The sequence below is a fragment of the Impatiens glandulifera genome, chromosome 8 (assembly GCF_907164915.1).
Source record: "Impatiens glandulifera chromosome 8, dImpGla2.1, whole genome shotgun sequence".
Lineage (NCBI taxonomy): Eukaryota > Viridiplantae > Streptophyta > Magnoliopsida > Ericales > Balsaminaceae > Impatiens > Impatiens glandulifera.
In genome coordinates this window covers 17,831,436-17,849,585 of record NC_061869.1, presented here as the reverse complement: position 1 = coordinate 17,849,585, position 18,150 = coordinate 17,831,436, and the positions used below count along the sequence as shown (strand labels likewise).

Here is an 18,150-nt window from a genome sequence, read left to right as displayed (position 1 = left end):
TTATAAATTAGGCTAAGAACCTCCATTAATCCTCCGCGAACCCGTACGAACCTTCATTTCTCAGCCCAAAGGGGCCTCTTTTCCACAGTCGTACAACAGAATTCCGCGTGATGTTAAGTTTTTGGATAAGTATACTAATTTGACAAACCACATCCAAAATTTTGTTTCTTTTTTAAAAGATCTAGGCCTACTAGAAGTAGCTGAAAATTTTGAATCAATGAGGATGACTCCTATAAAACTGAAGTGGCAAGATAAAAGAAACAATCTGTTGTGCTTTATATTGTATGAGACATATGGAAATATATAGAGGAGATCGGACGAAGTGGGATATTGACATCACTATGTACAATGTAAGTGTTAATCATTTGTTCTTCATTGACATTTTTTTTATATTTGCTTATACTTTCTCTTGGTATTTTGAAGGCCGAAGAGGCTTTCAATACACTGATGATCAAATATTTATACGGAATTCTTATGTCAAACGTTAATGACAATAAGATTAACTTAAAGAATTCACTTAGATTAAGATAAAAGTTGTATGTATAAATGAATTTGAATTAGTGTAATTTCACATTATGCACTTATAAACTTTATGGTGATAATATTTTTGAATGATTATATTTTATATTATGCACTTATTCTACAATGGTTATAATAGTTTTTTTATATTTTTTTCTGTTTGTTTTCTTATGATTCACTTTTATGATAGTAATATAAGAGTGTACATTTCATGTAACACCACTACCAGACTAAGGTAAAAACATCACTTCATTAATGTTAAAACATTTATTCCTTTCATGTAACACCACTACCGGACTAATGTAAAAATATTAATACATGAATGAAAAATCAGTTCTTCCTTCATTAACAAGCGGTACAATAGTTGAAGCTTGCTTTATTTACATTTATATGAAACATGACTCTTCATCTTTAGAGCTCTCACTGTCATCTATTTAGTCTTTCTCTCTCTGTTTTGACTCTCTTCCTCCCAAGTCTCTACCGGTAAACAAATTAAACAGGTTCATTGACTACCTCATACTCTCATTTTATTCATTCAGTGATTCATCTATTAGTATGATTGATGTTAGGATCTAGGTTGGGGCTGGCGGACCGGGGTCTGGCCGGTCAGTACTTTCACTCAACGGTTGGTGTTTAATCTGGTTAGAGATTAACACCGGGTTTTAATACTACAGAAAATGTCACAAACCCTTGAACCGAGTTCAAGTGCGGAAGTGGTTTGTTTCAGGTTGAAGCAACACATACGGGATGAATAGAGATAGGTTTTGGATAAAGTCGGTTTGGAGATTAGGAGGTCGGTTTGAGGTTTAGTAAATCGGTTAAAGTGATGTAAATCGGTTGGAGCGGTATGAGTCGGTCAAAGAGTAGAACCGGCAGAAAGTAAATGAAAAGACAAGTTTTTATGGATGTTCGGAGATAAAGCTCCTACGTCACCCCTTCTTCTCGAAACCGCGAGATGGATATTCACTAAGGAATACACAAACACAATACACGATTGAGTCATATTTACTGCTCGATAATCACTCTTACAATTCTCACAGAAATTGTAATCACACTTCAAATGCACACTTAAGCTTGTTAATCTTATAGAGAGATGAATGCAACTTGTAACTTGGGTTATTGTAACTACTAGAACTCTCAAAACTTGGAACTTAGAACTCTGTTTACTCCTCTTCAGCTCCTTCTTTTATAGGTGAAATGTGTCAACGATCACATTTCTTCAACGGATACCTTCAGGGTAATCCTTGAATCTGATTGGTTGAGCAGAGGTTCAATGTTGCAGTACTGGCGGTTGAAGCTTCCAAGGCATGGGTCAAACCGGCTAGGTATTTCTTTTACTTAATATCAACTGCCGGTTGGCCAGTTACCTGCATCTGGAAGGTTGCGCCTCTGACTTATTCCAGAGTGGAAAGATCTCTTCAAACAATCTTCTGTAGCCTGTAGAGTATTATCAGACTTGTATGGATATGGCAATGTTATAGTCTGTTCCTTTGGTATCATCTTCCGTAGATACTCAAAGTGTCCATTTGCACCATTTTGTAGATTGTACTTAGTTTGATAATCTTTGCTTCTTTCTCTAAGTAGTTTCTTCATTGGTTTTCCGGTTGGATGCATTTCGGTTTAGGATGTCTACCGGTTGTTCATAGCTTCAGATTAACCGGATAGCTTTCCGGTTTTGGATACATCCTCTGCTTCTTCTTCTAACCGGTTAGATTCTTTGATCGGTTGAATTCTTGACCGGTCAGATTTTTGACCGTTCAAGGTTCTTGACCGTTCCTGCACAGAAAATTTGTTTTTGTTAAGTTACTATTTTAACCGGTCTAATTTATCTAACAATTGACTTGGTGTCTCACTCATGAAATTAACCAGAATTTGACTTTGAAAATATGACTCTATTATCATCTATCAGTATTGTTGAAGGAATGAATAACTAATAAAAAGGTATTAGTAATATGATTGAGTTATTGCCTCATTAAATTACCTGAAATTTGAGCTTCAGATATGGCTCAATTGTTTTCATTATCTAAAAAATGTGGATTACATCATATAGACAATACATTCTAGTTCGTTGTTTGAGTCTCACTTACAAGATTATTGTGCAAGTTAAAATAAGAAAGAACAGCAAATAAAAACCTTGTATTGGTAGAAAGAGTTAATAGTGAGATACAAAGAGAAACGAAGGGAATCTAACCTTGGAGGTCTTGCAGCTCACTTTTTCAGCTCGAGAAAGCGATTCGTGAATTTACTCACACTTTATAAATTAGGCTAAGAACCTCCATTTATACTCCGCGAACCCGTACGAACCTTCATTTCTCAGCCCAAAGGGGCCCTGTTCCACAGTCGGTAACACAACCAACCACCCTGAGGGTTAATGTCTCTCTGCGGATCTCGTGCTAGGTGACTTTAATGCGAACTCCATCGACAATCGTTCATCTTCTTCCCTAATGCGGCTCTGGTGGCTAGGCTGAACTCGGGAGAGTTCTCGCCTTATCGCTCTCTCTCAACATAGGTTTTTCAGTTTTAAAATTTAGGGAGTGAGTCTAGTTTACTTTTTGTTCAACCGAGTTTATTTGATTAAAGAGGTAGCAGATATATTAGAAGAATATAAAAAACAAAAATATATTAATTGATTGGTTTCCGGAGTCATCATCATTACAAGTTTTCTAAAAATAAAATTCAGAATAAATTAACTAAACTGAAAATGTTCTACCGACGCATATTATACGTTGGTATTTATGTGTTGGTACAAGTGACATTTGTTGTAGTGAGAAAGGAGTTTGGATGATATGGAATAATAAAATGACCAATTTTTTTGGACTAAAAAATTAAATCACCAAACTCTTGATGCAAGCTAAGAAATGAGAGATTATACTTAGCAAGAATAAAATGGAAAACACAAAGTTCAACTTAACATTCACCATCTCCAGAACTGGAATTTACTCAAGAATAATGAATATGAAGTGACAGGCTTCTAAATCAAAGACTTATACTATAAGAAATAATTTTACATGGAAAATCATTGAAGTCTAGAAAATGAATATTGGGAAAAAGGATAAAGATCATGCATACAAAGGAAAAATATACTTGGTGATGTACAGACAAAAATAGAGGTATTGAATTCTCCTTTGAATTTAAATTGTCTACTATAGTAGAAGAAAATTGTGTTAAGGAATGGAAAAATATAGTGAAGGGAAATTACATAAGAAATAATATACTTTCCTTCATAGTCACCAAAGAGGCACTTATGAAGCAATGAGAGGAAAAGTGACTAGAGAAAATTTCAGCAAATGTATATGATCTCTACTTTCTGAAATTTAAGGAGGGATCAAATTTGTATGAAATTCTGAAAAATGAGCATACATATATTGGATTCAACTGAATGAAGTTAGAAAGATGGTCTAAAGATTTAAACATAGATAGAAAATATAAGGAAACAAATCATTTATGATTTAAACTTTGGAATATCCTACACACATGTATAATGTAGAATATCTTAGTCATTTTGCAGATTTATTGAGTAAAACATTATATATGGACCCAAATATTGAAGGAGGAGAACATCTTCTTTTGCTAAAATTAGCATTGAGGTGCATTCTCGAAGCACATTGCTAGATAAAATAAAAGTAGTTTATAGGAACTGAAAATCTACTATCATGGGAATCACTTATGAGTGGAGGTCACACATGTGTTCATTCTGCAATAATTTCCAACATGTCAGTACGAAATATGCTCAAGCTAAGGAAGAAGAGTAGAGAATACTTAAAGACAACCAAGAAAAATACAGGAAAATAAAATAGAGGACTCTAACAACCAAGAGAAAAATATGGGTGAAGAGTAGGAAGTTGAAGCCGTGGAGGACTCTGAAAAAGAAGAAAACAATGTGATTGAAGAAAAGAGGGTAAATGTGACTTTGATTAAAAATATGATAATGGTTGTAATGAAACAAAGTTTGAGGAAAAAGAATTAAGTTGATTCTTAAACAAGTTAAGATGTAGGAGAGAAAATCGTAGAAGTAGATACTCAAACTAATGAAGTTGGAGTAGAAGATACCAATGTTGATGTAGAGGATACCAAAGCTGATGGTGAAGGAAACAAACGCAAAAAACCTAAAATTAAAGTAGAGGACAACATAGATAAGAATCTTGAACTACTGAAAAATAACTATTTCTGTCAGATTAGGAAGGGTTCGTACAAAGAAATATTACACAATGGGAATAAACAAATCTCATCATATTCTTCAATTCAATATCCTTACATAGTAGGAGGAAGGAGATATGGAAGGAGAAGAAGGTCTTATGAAGCAACCTATTTATATGAAAATAAATACTCTATTGGGATAGTTATAATCTATTTTTTATTGTATTCTTTTCATTTGTAATCTATGTTGTTTGTTTTTACGAATGCTACTAATCCGTTTTTTAGGGTCTTTTGATTGTCATCCTTTAATCATATCTAGGGTTTGTCTAGCTTTAATTTTGACCCTCCCAATTTTGAGATGTTTAATGAAATGGTATTAACCGGTTTCCCAAAAAAAGCATCTTATAAACCCTTTATACATAAAAGTTATGGATACTATGTTCTATATAAAACTATGAATTTTAAATGTTATGGAGTCGTGGTGATAAATAACTGATACAAATGGAATTGACGGATAAAGAGGGTATAGGGCTATTCGACTTGAGCTCCAGTAGTTTGATCCTAAAATATGTACTTAATTAGGTTATGTGATTAGGTTTTCCGAGAAGAGCTCCAAAATTACCTTTCAATGAATGATGTGTCTAAATAGGCTATGGACTTTAGGATGGACTCTAAAAAGTGCCCTATCAAATATGTGCACAAAACGTTCCTGAACTTTAGAGATAAGCTCTGAAGTGTTATGGAAAAAGTATGTGCTTGAGATTATTATTGTACCATCACCATGTAATCCTATTTTTGTTAGATGAAAATGATGTTTTCTCAATCCTTTACTTCCAAATAAAACGTTATATTTATACATAATTAAACTCTTTACTGTTGTAACTTATTGTTTTCTATATAAAATATTTACTTGCTAAATCATTAGACTCGCTATGCTTGTTTGGTGTAGATAACCAAAAGTAAGACTACAATAAGGACAAGGTTGAAGAAAAATAAGAGGAAGCAGTGTAAGATGGAGTGAGTGTATATATTTGTTTTAAAATGATTTTAAACACGAATCTAAGTTGACGTTTCTCGGACTCGAGAGGCGGGATCGAGAATGTCACATTAAATATTATGATAACAATATAAAATGAAGTTTTCCTCTTGGTTCAACAACAACAACATCAAACAATATCGGAAATCAAAAGAAAGTAATAAAATAACACAAACACAAGATTTATAGAAGTTCGGTCACAAAAGGCATACTTCTATTTTCAAAACACTAAAGATCCACGATTATTATAAGAATATTACAATAACTAGAAAGATTCTTGTGCGATTTATACGGATAAAAATATAAACAAAAAAATTAATAAAAAAGAATTAGAATAATTTTTATTCGATGTTTAAATTTTTTAATAAATCACAAATAATATATTTAAATAAAAATTAGAACACATTCCACATTTTATTCACTTCGGTAAAACAACCCACCTTCTCACATATCACATCATATATTTTTTTCTCAATGAACCTCTCATCTCGTGACTTACACTTTCACTTTGGTCAAATAAAAAATCTCAAATATTACCAATCTCTTTTACCCTCACTTTATTCCATCATCACACTACAAAAAATAAGTCTTTTACCGAAAGTATAATCTCTCGGTAAAAGCCCTATATCTATCGGTAAAAGTCTTTTCCTGACAACACGTCAGACTCTCGACATTTGTCGATAAAGATCTTGTCGGTAAAGGTGTGGAGACCTAAGCCGACAGATTTCATATCTTTCGGTATATCCTTTTCTAAAGGATTTAGTAAAATCTTTCCGAAATGCTTTTACTACGTTTACCGAAAGATTTATTGAAATCTTTCGGAAATACTTTACTTCATTTCCCGAAAGATTTATGCATATCTTTTGGCCCTGCTTTACTTCCTTTGCCAGAAGATTTATGCATATCTTTCGGCTTTGCTTTACTTCCTTTATCGAAAGATATATGCATATCTTTAGGTTTTGCTTTATTTCCTTTACCGAAAGATATATGCATATCTTTCGGCTCTACTTTACTTCCTTTACCGAAAGATTTATGCATATCTTTCTGTATTTCCTCTTTACAGATTTTTAATATTTTGTTCGTTTTTTACATAACCTTAACCACCTTAACTTGTTTAATTATCAGTCAAACTAAAAAAATACAATAATCAAAAAAATTCATTACATTTTCCAAAATTCTAAATCAATACGTATTACAAACACGTGTTACAAATACACGTGTACTAATCCAAAAATATAATCCAACATACTTGTTCCAAACACGATAACATTATCCAAAAACTACATGATAAACGTACTAACTCGGTGGTTGATTTGATAACCTTGCTAATATTTCTGCAATCTGTTGTTGCGTTCTTTCATTATTAACTTGAACTATCTCTTCTAGTTCATTGACCCGCGCCCGGAGCTGATGGTTCTTTTCTCTTAAAGACAACCCTCCACGTTGAGAATTGTCGCTCCTCCACCGATCACCGTGAAAGCGCGATGGCCGGATGCCTGACCCCATACCCATCACCTACCCGTGTGATTGGGGCCCGAAGGCTTTCTCGGTCACCTCAAAGTCGGAGATATTAGGTGTTTCACTAATTATTTACTCAATCTCCGCCTGCACATTTTAAAGTTTCATTGTATAAGATGTATATATATTTCTATTAAATTTTTAATTAAACTTATTTATTAACTTACGATCTTCTCTTGTGATAATGGGTTCAACGTCGGGATCGGGTTGTCTTTGGTGGGTCTCGGAGTTGGAGTCTTTCTTAACCTCTCTATGATAATTGGTGGACGTCCGAGTTCAACCGTCTGTGTAAATAATTTAGTTAGTCTTCATCAATAAATTAGTTAAATTATTTATAATAGGTATAACTGAATAATGTACATACATATTCTTCATCTACGCGCAAAAATGGTTTACTGCCTGTATGGTGCGGAAACTTCACTTGTTTTCTATTTCCAATATTGATAGAGCTTTTTTTTGTATTTAAAATAAAAAAGAAGTTAAAACTAGTGTCGTTAGTACATATTTTAATTCTGAAATTATACCTAGCTTGAAATTCTCGGTGAAGAAGTGGTGTCTGTAGAGGAACTCCCAATTTGATTGATCATAACATGGTGGTGGATTCGCAATCACAGCCGCCTCATCTTCGTTATGAATTCGTAAGTAATCCCGATTCAAATCAGAGCGCCACCTATCCAATATTTGTTTGGCGTGTGCAATCCCGACATCTCTAAACGTATCTATAGACATATCTGTATTCTCAAATAGATCCTGAAATATAAAATCACCAAATGTTATAAAACATAATTTGAATGTTAATTAAGGTTCAATTTTTTACTGTCATAGCACGCCACAGTGAATCGAGTTGGTCGGTAATCAAAGTTCTTCACTTTAATTGGCGATGCGAGATGAGTTGAGGGTCTCGCACCATCGTCCTCACATGCCGAAACCACATACGCCTCGTGTCACCATATGGCCTCCCATCCATGTCTCCGAAAGTCAGTTGTACTTTAGATCATTGAGCCCTTTTAGCAAACTCAATATTCTTATTTCGACCTCATCTACGCGTGAAAAACGGTCCTGTAAAAAACAAATAATTAATATTATTAGGTCAAAAACATTATAAATAATAAACAATAAATATTTATAATAATTTACCGGTACCAGCAGTGTTCGGAGTGGACTGGTCATTCACATGATGCTCTTCCTCATGCCCCTGCAAACATAATATCAACGAAATCATTAGCATCATCCTCCTTTTGTGGCTGGTTTGGTATAAAATAAGATATTAGGATAGGATTTAACACCGGACCCACTGAAGGCAACACTTTCTCCTCTGAATGCTCTCCCCGGCTGCCTAAAGACCCCCATCGGGTCGTAAGGTCACCTACCTATGAAATCAACCCATTGAATGTCTTGAAGAGTTTTCTTGACGGCATTGTACGTACTTGTTAACAAATATAATACGAGAATATTTATTAGTATGAAATCAATATGATGTGAAGTTTAAGGTAAAACACTAATCTATTCTTAACTAGATATTTGTAAAACGTGGATTTATTTTTCTTACAATCTTCCATTCGGGTCGTGATGCCATATCAGGGGCGTAGAATACTTGTTTTTCTTGACTCGCCAAAATATAAGGTTCCTGCATTTGAGTTTTTAAAAGGCGGTTGACATTTATACTTTCGAAACCATATTTATCTACTTTCACTCCACGTTCCCCAAAATGTGCATCAAACCACTGACACTTGAAGAGGACAACCCGTTTGTGAGAATATTATTGTACTTGGATTATATCCGTTAAAACTCCGTAATATGATAGAGTATCTGATCCATTGTTGCCTACAACAACAACTACGCTGTTTTGAGTGGTTAGACCATCGTCTTGTTTTTCTGTATAGAATTTGTATTCGTTTATTTTACACCAAACAAAACTAAATGAGTACATAGTTGGACCGGATCTTAAGATCTTAAGGTCTCTTGATATAGTGCTATCATTTGTTAATTGGGCGACCTATATACGTAAATTAAGACTCAAGTTAAATTATTCGTAAAATATAGAATCAAGTTAAAGTTATCACATCTATCCATGGTTCTAGTATCTACTCACACTATTCTTAAAATAGCTAGCATACGTTGGGGTAATTTCTCTACGGGACTCCATGTTATTATAATCCTGCACATACTCGTTGCACGTGTGTTCACAATATTAAATTCTAAAATCATATCTTTAATGCTAATAATTTGTACTAATAAAGCAATATGAAATCATACATATAAAATGGTTATGCTTCAGGGAAATTTTTCAACATGTATGAATGAGTCATATCTCGATCGCAATAATCTAAGTTATATATTGTTCCGTTGGATAGTTCTTCCAACGATGAAAATACTGAGAGACCCGTGATTGAACTTGGTTCAGGAGCTTCTTCCATGTACTTGGAACATAGACGGATACTTTCATTCACAAGATATGTCTCGCTTATTGAGCCTTCTGGGTGATTTTTATTCCACAAATATCTTTTCATTGTTCCCATGTATTGTTCTATCGGATACATCCATCGAAACTGGATAGGACCCCCAAGTGACAAGTGTATCGGGAGATGCATCATGATGTGGAACAACGATGGTGGAAAAATCATTTCCAATTTGCACAGTGTCGTCACTATATCCAAGTACAATTGTTCTAGGTCCAATTCACTCAATACTTTAGAACACAATAAACGAAAGAACCAGGACAAATTTACTATAGCATCATACACATCATCTAAAAGCAATCCACGGTTTGCTAGAGAAATAAGGTATTCTAATAAAATGTGACAATCATGACTCTTCAATCCCGTAATCTTCTTCTCTTGAAAATTTACACAACCTCCTATGTTTGAGCAAAAACCATCAGGCAACTTAAGATCCTTCAGAAATTTACAAAAATGTTGTTTATTCTCAGAGGACAAAGTGAAAGGGGCTTCTGGATAATGAACTACTCCTTCGACATCTATAGGATGTAACTAGTGTTTCATGTTCAAGAGTTATAAATCTTTTTGGGCTTTAGGACCATCCTTAGTCTTCTCTTTCACATTCATCATTATTCCTAACACTCTATCACAAATATTTTTCTCAATATGTATTATATCCAAATTATGTCTCAATAATAATGATCTTTAGTAAGTCAAATTGAAGAAAATGCTAAGTTTGTTCCAATTGTCTCCCCGTGTTTCATGATATATCTTGGTTTCTTTTTTTGATCTGTAGTTAGAACAGTGCCTTCTAAGTACCGTGCTTTCTCATAAATTTCTTGTCCCGTTAACATTTTTGAGGGCTCTTTATAATTTGTTCGACCATCAAACGACTCTTTATCTCTCCTGTATTTGTGGTTTGGTGGAAGAAACCGTCAGTGACCCATGTAACATTGTTTTGCAATTAACCAATCGAAGAGATATAGTGTCTTTGTTACAACAAGGACAAGTGAGTTTCCCTTTTGTACTCCACCCTGACAAATTTGCGTATGCTAGAAAGTCGTTAATGGTCCATAGCAACAATGCGCGCATATTAAAGTATTGCGAGGTGTGTGCATCAAACGTTCTCATGCCCCTATGCCATAGTTCAGTCAACTCTTCGATCAATGGATGTAGAAATATGTCAATTTGCATCTTCCGGACTCTTTGGACCTGAAATTAAAATAGATAGAATGAAATTTCTAGAATCCATGGAAATAGTGGGTGACACGTTATAAGGAATTAGAATAATCGGCCAAATACTGTATGACTTTTTTCCATTTGTAAAGGGTTGGAACCCATCGCTTGATAAACCAAGTCTCACGCTACGAGGGTCCGACGTGAAATTCATATACCTCTCATAAAACGTTTTCCAAGTGTATGAATCAACTGGATGTCTCAACATATCACCTTCAATTCTTAGTTCCTTGTGCCATCTCATCATTGGAGCGGTCTTAGAGTACATCTACATCCTCTACAGTCTTGGTATTAGAGGAAAATATCTTAACACCTTAGTGGGCATAAATTTTCCATTTTGCTTCTTCCGAACTACACCACTTATTTGGTTGACTTTCCATCTAGATAGGCCACAAACTCTGCAAACTCCAATTTTTTGTCGTTCTTCCAAAATAGCATGCAATTGATTTTGCATGCATCTATCTTCTCATAGTTAAGCCCAATATCTGTAATGAACTTCTTACATTCGTAGTATGAATTTGGCAATTTAACATCCATCGGTAATATGTCATCTTTAAGTAGACGCAACAAGATATCGAATGAAGCGTGTGTCCATTGACCGACATTCTTTATGTGGAAGAGTTTCAAAAGTGCTGATGATTTGGTTATTCGTGCACCTTCATATAAAGGTCGTTTAGAATCATCGAGCAATTTATATAATCTTTACGCATCCTCGACTGGTTCATCGTTGCTCAGGACAGTATTAACGTTGGAGAACATATCGTGTATAAAATCTGGCATATATTGTTCTTCATTTAAACCAAGACAATCTTAACATAAACTAACATACTAATACCTAAGTAGTTGAATTTTACTAACCTAACATACTAACAGTTAAAGAAAAATACAAGATATGTGAAAGTCGAAAATGGTACCTGGAGGGAGGCTCACTGGACACGGAAATCAGGGCCGAATTACTGAGTTGACTGGTGAGTCACTACAACAAAATAGGCTTTGGGTGACACATAATCGCCAACCTATATTAAGCGTCGGCAAAAGTCAGAACAAAAATATTTTGCCAACCTTTCAATATCATTGCCAATCCTTATTTTATTATTTCTTTTAAAAAAATTATAAGCAAATAATTAGATAAAATTTAAATTTAATATTTTATAATTTTTTATTTTGAGATAATATAGACTATTGTTTTTTTAAATCAAATTATACACTTATTTTTATCTCAAACCTAAAATTTATTAATATTTTGAATTAAATAAATATAAATTTATTATTAATATTAAATTAATTAAATAGAATTAATAGTCTATTAAATAAAATAAACATTTTTTAAAATAAATAATATAATAAAATTAGTTATTAAATAAATTATTTATAATTTCAAGTTAAATTTAATAAATTTATAATTTTATTTGAATCCAAATATTTTTTTACTCTCCCTTTCTCTCTTCTAATACCTAAAATATTTTGTCAATTTGGGAAAAACATCAAATAAATAAAATTTTGATATCCTCGTATGACAAAAGTTCAACATCAAAATCGGTGAAAACAACCCAAATTTTATAATAGAAAACGAACATAAAAAATTGTATTTTTTTTTTTCATTCTAATTTAGCTTCAAATTCTATTTTGTTAAGTCACATATCATAAAAATTACTTTTGACCAAAATCCTATTTGAAGGAGAAGTATCAGATTACTTAATAGGAACCTGGTCTTGTGAATTTTCTATGGGACTTTTTTCAAATGTTATATGGGCTATTTTAATGGTGTCTTTTCACTATGAATTTAGTAATTTGTGTTTGCGCCCATAAACTGAAGAGTTTAGAGCAACTATTAATATTTTCTCTCCACTAGGTTTCTTTAATTTTGCTGACTAACATCATCATTAGCGAATCGTATCTAAAACAAACCATCGCTCACCATCGGTGTTCATAAAATTCTCTCGCTTCGTCTTCCCCGGACACCCTCTCTCTCCTTCAACATTACACATCGAGATTTGGAGAAGAGTAAGAGATGCTACCGTATTTCCTGAATCCATTTACTAATTGACACATGTCAGCCTTGACATTCATTTCTCACGAGAATTTAAAGAAAGAAATAATATATTTAATTATTATATATTTTGTATTTACTAAAAAATAATATAATAATTTAAATTATTAGATGTTGTTTAGAATTTAAAGGAGAAAATTATACATAAAATTATTGTATATTTTTTTAAGAGAAATAACATAATAATTTTATTTTTTTATTAATTAAATATATATTACATTAATATTATCGATATGGTTGAAAATTAAAAAAAGGAAATTATACATTAAATTATTATATATATATTTTTAAGGAGGAATAAAATAATAGTTGAAATTATTATTAATTAAATATATCACAATAATATTATTAAATATATATTACGTAATAATTTTTTAAAATTATTTTGTTATTTCTCATTAAAATATAAAAATAATAATTTAATATATATATATATATATATATAATTAATAATAATTTAAGATGATTATATTATTTTTAGTAAAAACAAAATATATAATAATTTGATATATTATTTATTTCTTTAAATTCTCAATCATAGTTAATTTTATGAGTTAAGTGGGGCGAAAGGAATATAAAGATTGACATTTTTCATAAATTAAATTCAAGCACTACCTGTATGGGTAGCATCGAAGTAACCATCAATGGCTTTCATATCTTTTATTGGCAGAATTCTCTTCATTTCCGTCTTCATCCTCTCAGCTTGGCAAGAGTAAGTTAGCTTCTTTTCATTCTTTAATCAGATCCATCATGTTATGCTTTTGCTCTTTTTGTTTAAGCATGTTCTTTTCTCGATTCCTTAGTTTCATCTCATATTTTATTATTCCTTAGTTGCGCATTTGTTTTTTTTTCTGTCCATTGATCTCTAATACTTGTACAATAGATCTAATTTTTGTATGTTTTAGTTACCCCTCTAGGGTGTATACTTTTGTGATAAAATATAGTGTATATATATATATGATTGTTGTTTTGTTTAGTCTCTATTGAAGATGAACATGGACTGTAATTTTTCAAATTTCATGGCTATAAGGTCTTCGCCTAGGTTTATCTTATCTTTTTTAGTATATTTGTAACACAGCTTTGTAGATCTTCTTATCTAAGTTTTTATAAGTTGTTGATTCTGAAGGCAACAAAAGGAAAATGGTAGCCTTTGATATTTGTTAATATATTATGGATATTCATCTTTCCCTTTTAGAAAATGGAAGATAATGATGATAAGATTCTTCTAATAAACCATTGATGTTGGCTCTTAGGTTCAGTGAATTTGGGGTTGATGGTGGACCAATGGCCAAGACCCTGAAACCGATGTTCAACAGCTTCTTGAAGCATGTGACTGATCATAAGATATTGACGTAATAATCAACTAGTCAGTCTGATATAAGATGGTTTTGAAAAAAAAATGTAATTGTTTTCTGATACGATTGTTCTTTTCTTTGGCAGATCAAACATTTAATTGCAGCTTCAATTGTTAGGAAGGGATTGGGAAGCTTTCTTTTCATCTTTGGGAGTTCAATTGAAGCCTATTTGCTGGTCTGTAGTGGGTATAATCTTTTACTTTTTTTTATCAGAATTTGATATTTAGTTCATCTCACAGTTTAATTCTGTTTCAGCTTCACAAATTGATATCCACTCCAATCTTGTAAGACTTCTACAACTACGATGATGACAGAAAAGAATATGGTCAACTTTTTGTTAAGTTTACACAGGTACAAATAACAGTCTATTTTCTTTTTATGATTGAAGATAAGGAACATAATTGATGGTCATTTTTTTTTTGTTGAGAGTCTGGCATGATTTGGGGCAATACTGTTCTTCATCGGTATGAATAAAAGATCTTCATCACTCTCTATTATTCCCATTTCGTGATTTGTAAGTATTCCTCCTTCATTTCATAAAATTTCTATCTATAGATCTTCATTTATCCATGTATTATCATCTCTATTAAGTCAATTCGAGCTTTATCCATTTCCGATCTCGATTTCTCGATCTTTTATGAATAAGAAATGTATATACCATATGTTAAAATCAAATGATGAATTTTCTCATGATTTGTGATAATTAGGTATTTTTTAACCGAAGATGTTAACAACTATTGATGTTCCTCCTAAAGGTGGATTTAATATCGACCTATGTCGGTGTACTGAAATACTATTGAACAAAGGACTAAAATCTTTGTCTTTCCTTAAGACTGGAACTACCATAGTTGGCTTAATCTTCTAGGTAACTTGTTTTCTTCACGATTCTCTGACTTCTCTCTATTGAACAAGAATTAATTATCGTTTCTGAATTCATTTACAGGATGGTGTTATTCTTGGAGCTGATACCCGAGCTACTGAAGACTAATTGTGGTAGATAAAAATTGTGAGAAAATTCATTACATGGCTCCTAATATCTATTGTTGTGGAGTTGGTACTGCGACTGATACCGAGGTTGTTACAGGTGATGTTATAGTTTTCTATATGTTATTATGATAGCATCGATTTAAAAAATGTTAAACGTCTTTTGTCATTTCTATTGTTTGTTTAGATATGGTTAGTTCACAGTTGAAGTTACATCGATTCCATAATGGTCGTAATTCGAGAGTGGTGACTGCTCATACATTGTTGAAAACTCATCTTTTCGGGTATTAACATTATCTTGTTATTTGGATGTTTGTTGTTTAGATTAGTTTATAAATTTAGATTTGATGATTCTTTAGTTACCAAGGACATGTCTTTGTTGCTTTGGTTTTTGGTGGAGTTGACATTACTGGTCCACATTTACACACTGTGAGTTATATCTACAGAAAAATAATTAACTATATAAGAAAATTTTATTTTTATGCAATAATCGATTTGGAGATTTATCCTCATGGAACAACCGATACTCTTCCATTTGCCACGATGAATTCTGGTTCACTTGCTGCTATGACAATATTTGAACAAAATATCGTGAAGGTCTTACTGTAAATAGGATTTTGTTATCACTTATTAAAAAAATAGTCATTTGAATTATTTTTCCAGATTATGGCCTTCGTTCCTCATGACAAGGGGTCAAGTTGGTAACTGAGGCTATTTGCTCTAGTTTATTCAATGACTTAGGCAGTGGAAGCAATGTTGACCTTTGTGTGATCACAAAGGTTAGTTCACTTTCTCACATTGTTTTAGGAGACAGACAAAGATGACCATTTTTAACATTTTGAAGAAACACTTTCTTAATGTCAGTTATTTTATGTTTTATATTAAACATCTATAGTTTGTTTGATGTTATATGAAGGATAATTTTTTGATAGTTTGGTTGATAATGAAGGGAATTATGATGGGCCCTAATATTTGATTGTGTACGATCTTTGCAGAGACAAACAGAGTATTTAAGAAACCATCTAGTGCCTAATCCTCGTACTTATGTTAGCGGAAAAAGGTTATACCTTCTCCAAGAAGACTGGTTAGTAAACCTCGTTTTTTCTGATTTATTATTCTAAATGCCTACATCTTGTGTCCTAGGAGAAAATATGTCTTCATGTTGGCAGTGCATGTCTTAGTCATACTCCTTTTTCTTTTTTTGAAAATAAATACTTTCGTTACTTGTGATAAAATACGAAAGTAGAACCAAACCAGACATTAACTATGACTATTTTCTTGCTTTCTAATTTATGTTCTATATTTAATTAGGATGAAGAAATAGAGGTTTTACTTCTTGAAGTGACAATGCCAGACTGTAAAGTGAGGTAAAAACCTGCAATTATCTTAGCATTATAGCATTAATGGTATTGAGCTATTTGTCTAATATGTTTTGCAAGTTTATTAATAGAAGTTCAGAAACAAGTTGAGGGAATTGTGCTTTTAATAGAAACTGAAACAATTATACCAACACTCAAAGAAGATCTCAAATTGCCAAAGAATCCTGAATAAAAGTGTGACAGAAAATAGTTAAGTTATTTTCAGGAACTATTTATTTAAAATTTAATGCATTTTATTTAAATAAATTGAATATTAAATGTAAGTTAACTAATTAATGTTTTTTTATTTAATTATTAAAGTTTTTTTTTATTACCTTTGAAAATTGAAATGATGTTTTTTTAATTATTTAATTTATAACAAAAATTAAATAAAAACATCTTAAATATGTAGAATTATAAATAAAAATAAATAAAATTTTAAAAGAATTGAGAAAATAATAGGTTAAAAATAAATTAAACTTTTGGCGACGTTTAATTACTGTTACCAACGCTTAAATAAGTGTCGTTAAAAATTCTCCCTTTTGGCAACGCTTAAATTTTGAATACTGACGCAGAAATAAGCGTTGTTAAAACTTGCGCCCACCATGCTTTCGACGATGCAATAATAAGTGTCGGTAACAGTTTTGGCGACGCTTTTAAGGGTTGACAGAGATCTTTTTAAGCATCGTCGTTGGTCTTTTTATTGTAGTGAGTTGCGAGGACCGTGAGGTTGAGTTGTGCTACGGTGCTACCGACTGCCAAAGTTGAAGAGCTGAAGAAGAAGACTAGGGCTAAGAGAAAGAAAAGAAAGAAATATAAGATTTGAATTATATCCATTTTCAAATCTAGATAAGAAATTGAGGCCTAATTAATGTCTTCATGGAGAGAAAAGGGGAAAAGATATCCAATTCAAGGAACATTGACTTTGAATTTTATGAGTTAGCAGCAATAAACATATTTTAAAAACCCTTTCCAGGTGTGTCATTTGTGTTCTCTATCCATCCTCTACCACTGCCAGCTTACTTTGACGAGTTCAAATTTAAACTTTTTCAAATAAAACCCCTAGGATCAGTTGAGAAAATGAATTAAAAGAGACATCTAATTATAAATTAATATAATCGTTTGAAATTCAGAAATAATAGGAGATAAAAAGATATCTTAAATCTTAAGATAAATTAATAAGTGTTTTCATAAAACATAGAAAGCCAAATCACATTCCTTTTAGAATTGTTGTAAACGAAACTGAGATAATTACCTGTGAATTTATTATTCTCTCTTTGATATAAAGTCTGAAGAAGTTGACTGGTGAGTTGAAGAGTTGGTGAGTTGAAGATCTGATGAAGAAGATCCTAGGGCTAAGAAAAGAAAGAAAAGAGAGATCTACCTGTGAACTGGATCGGTGGAAAGAGAGTGGCGGCGTCGGAGAGAGAGAGGCAGCGTCGGAGAAAGAAAGGCGTCATTAGAGAGACAGCGGCGGCGTCAGATTCGCAATGTAAAGAAGGAGGGCGGTGTTAGAGGG

General features: G+C 32.4%; 2 pseudogenes; both read left to right on the top strand.

Annotated features, from left to right (window-relative positions):
• The first annotated feature begins 13,578 nt into the window (after window positions 1–13,578).
• Window positions 13,579–14,800, top strand: LOC124913120 (annotated as a pseudogene).
• A 213-nt stretch (window positions 14,801–15,013) lies between these two features.
• LOC124913119 lies at window positions 15,014–16,824 on the top strand (annotated as a pseudogene).
• The last annotated feature ends 1,326 nt before the right edge of the window (window positions 16,825–18,150 follow it).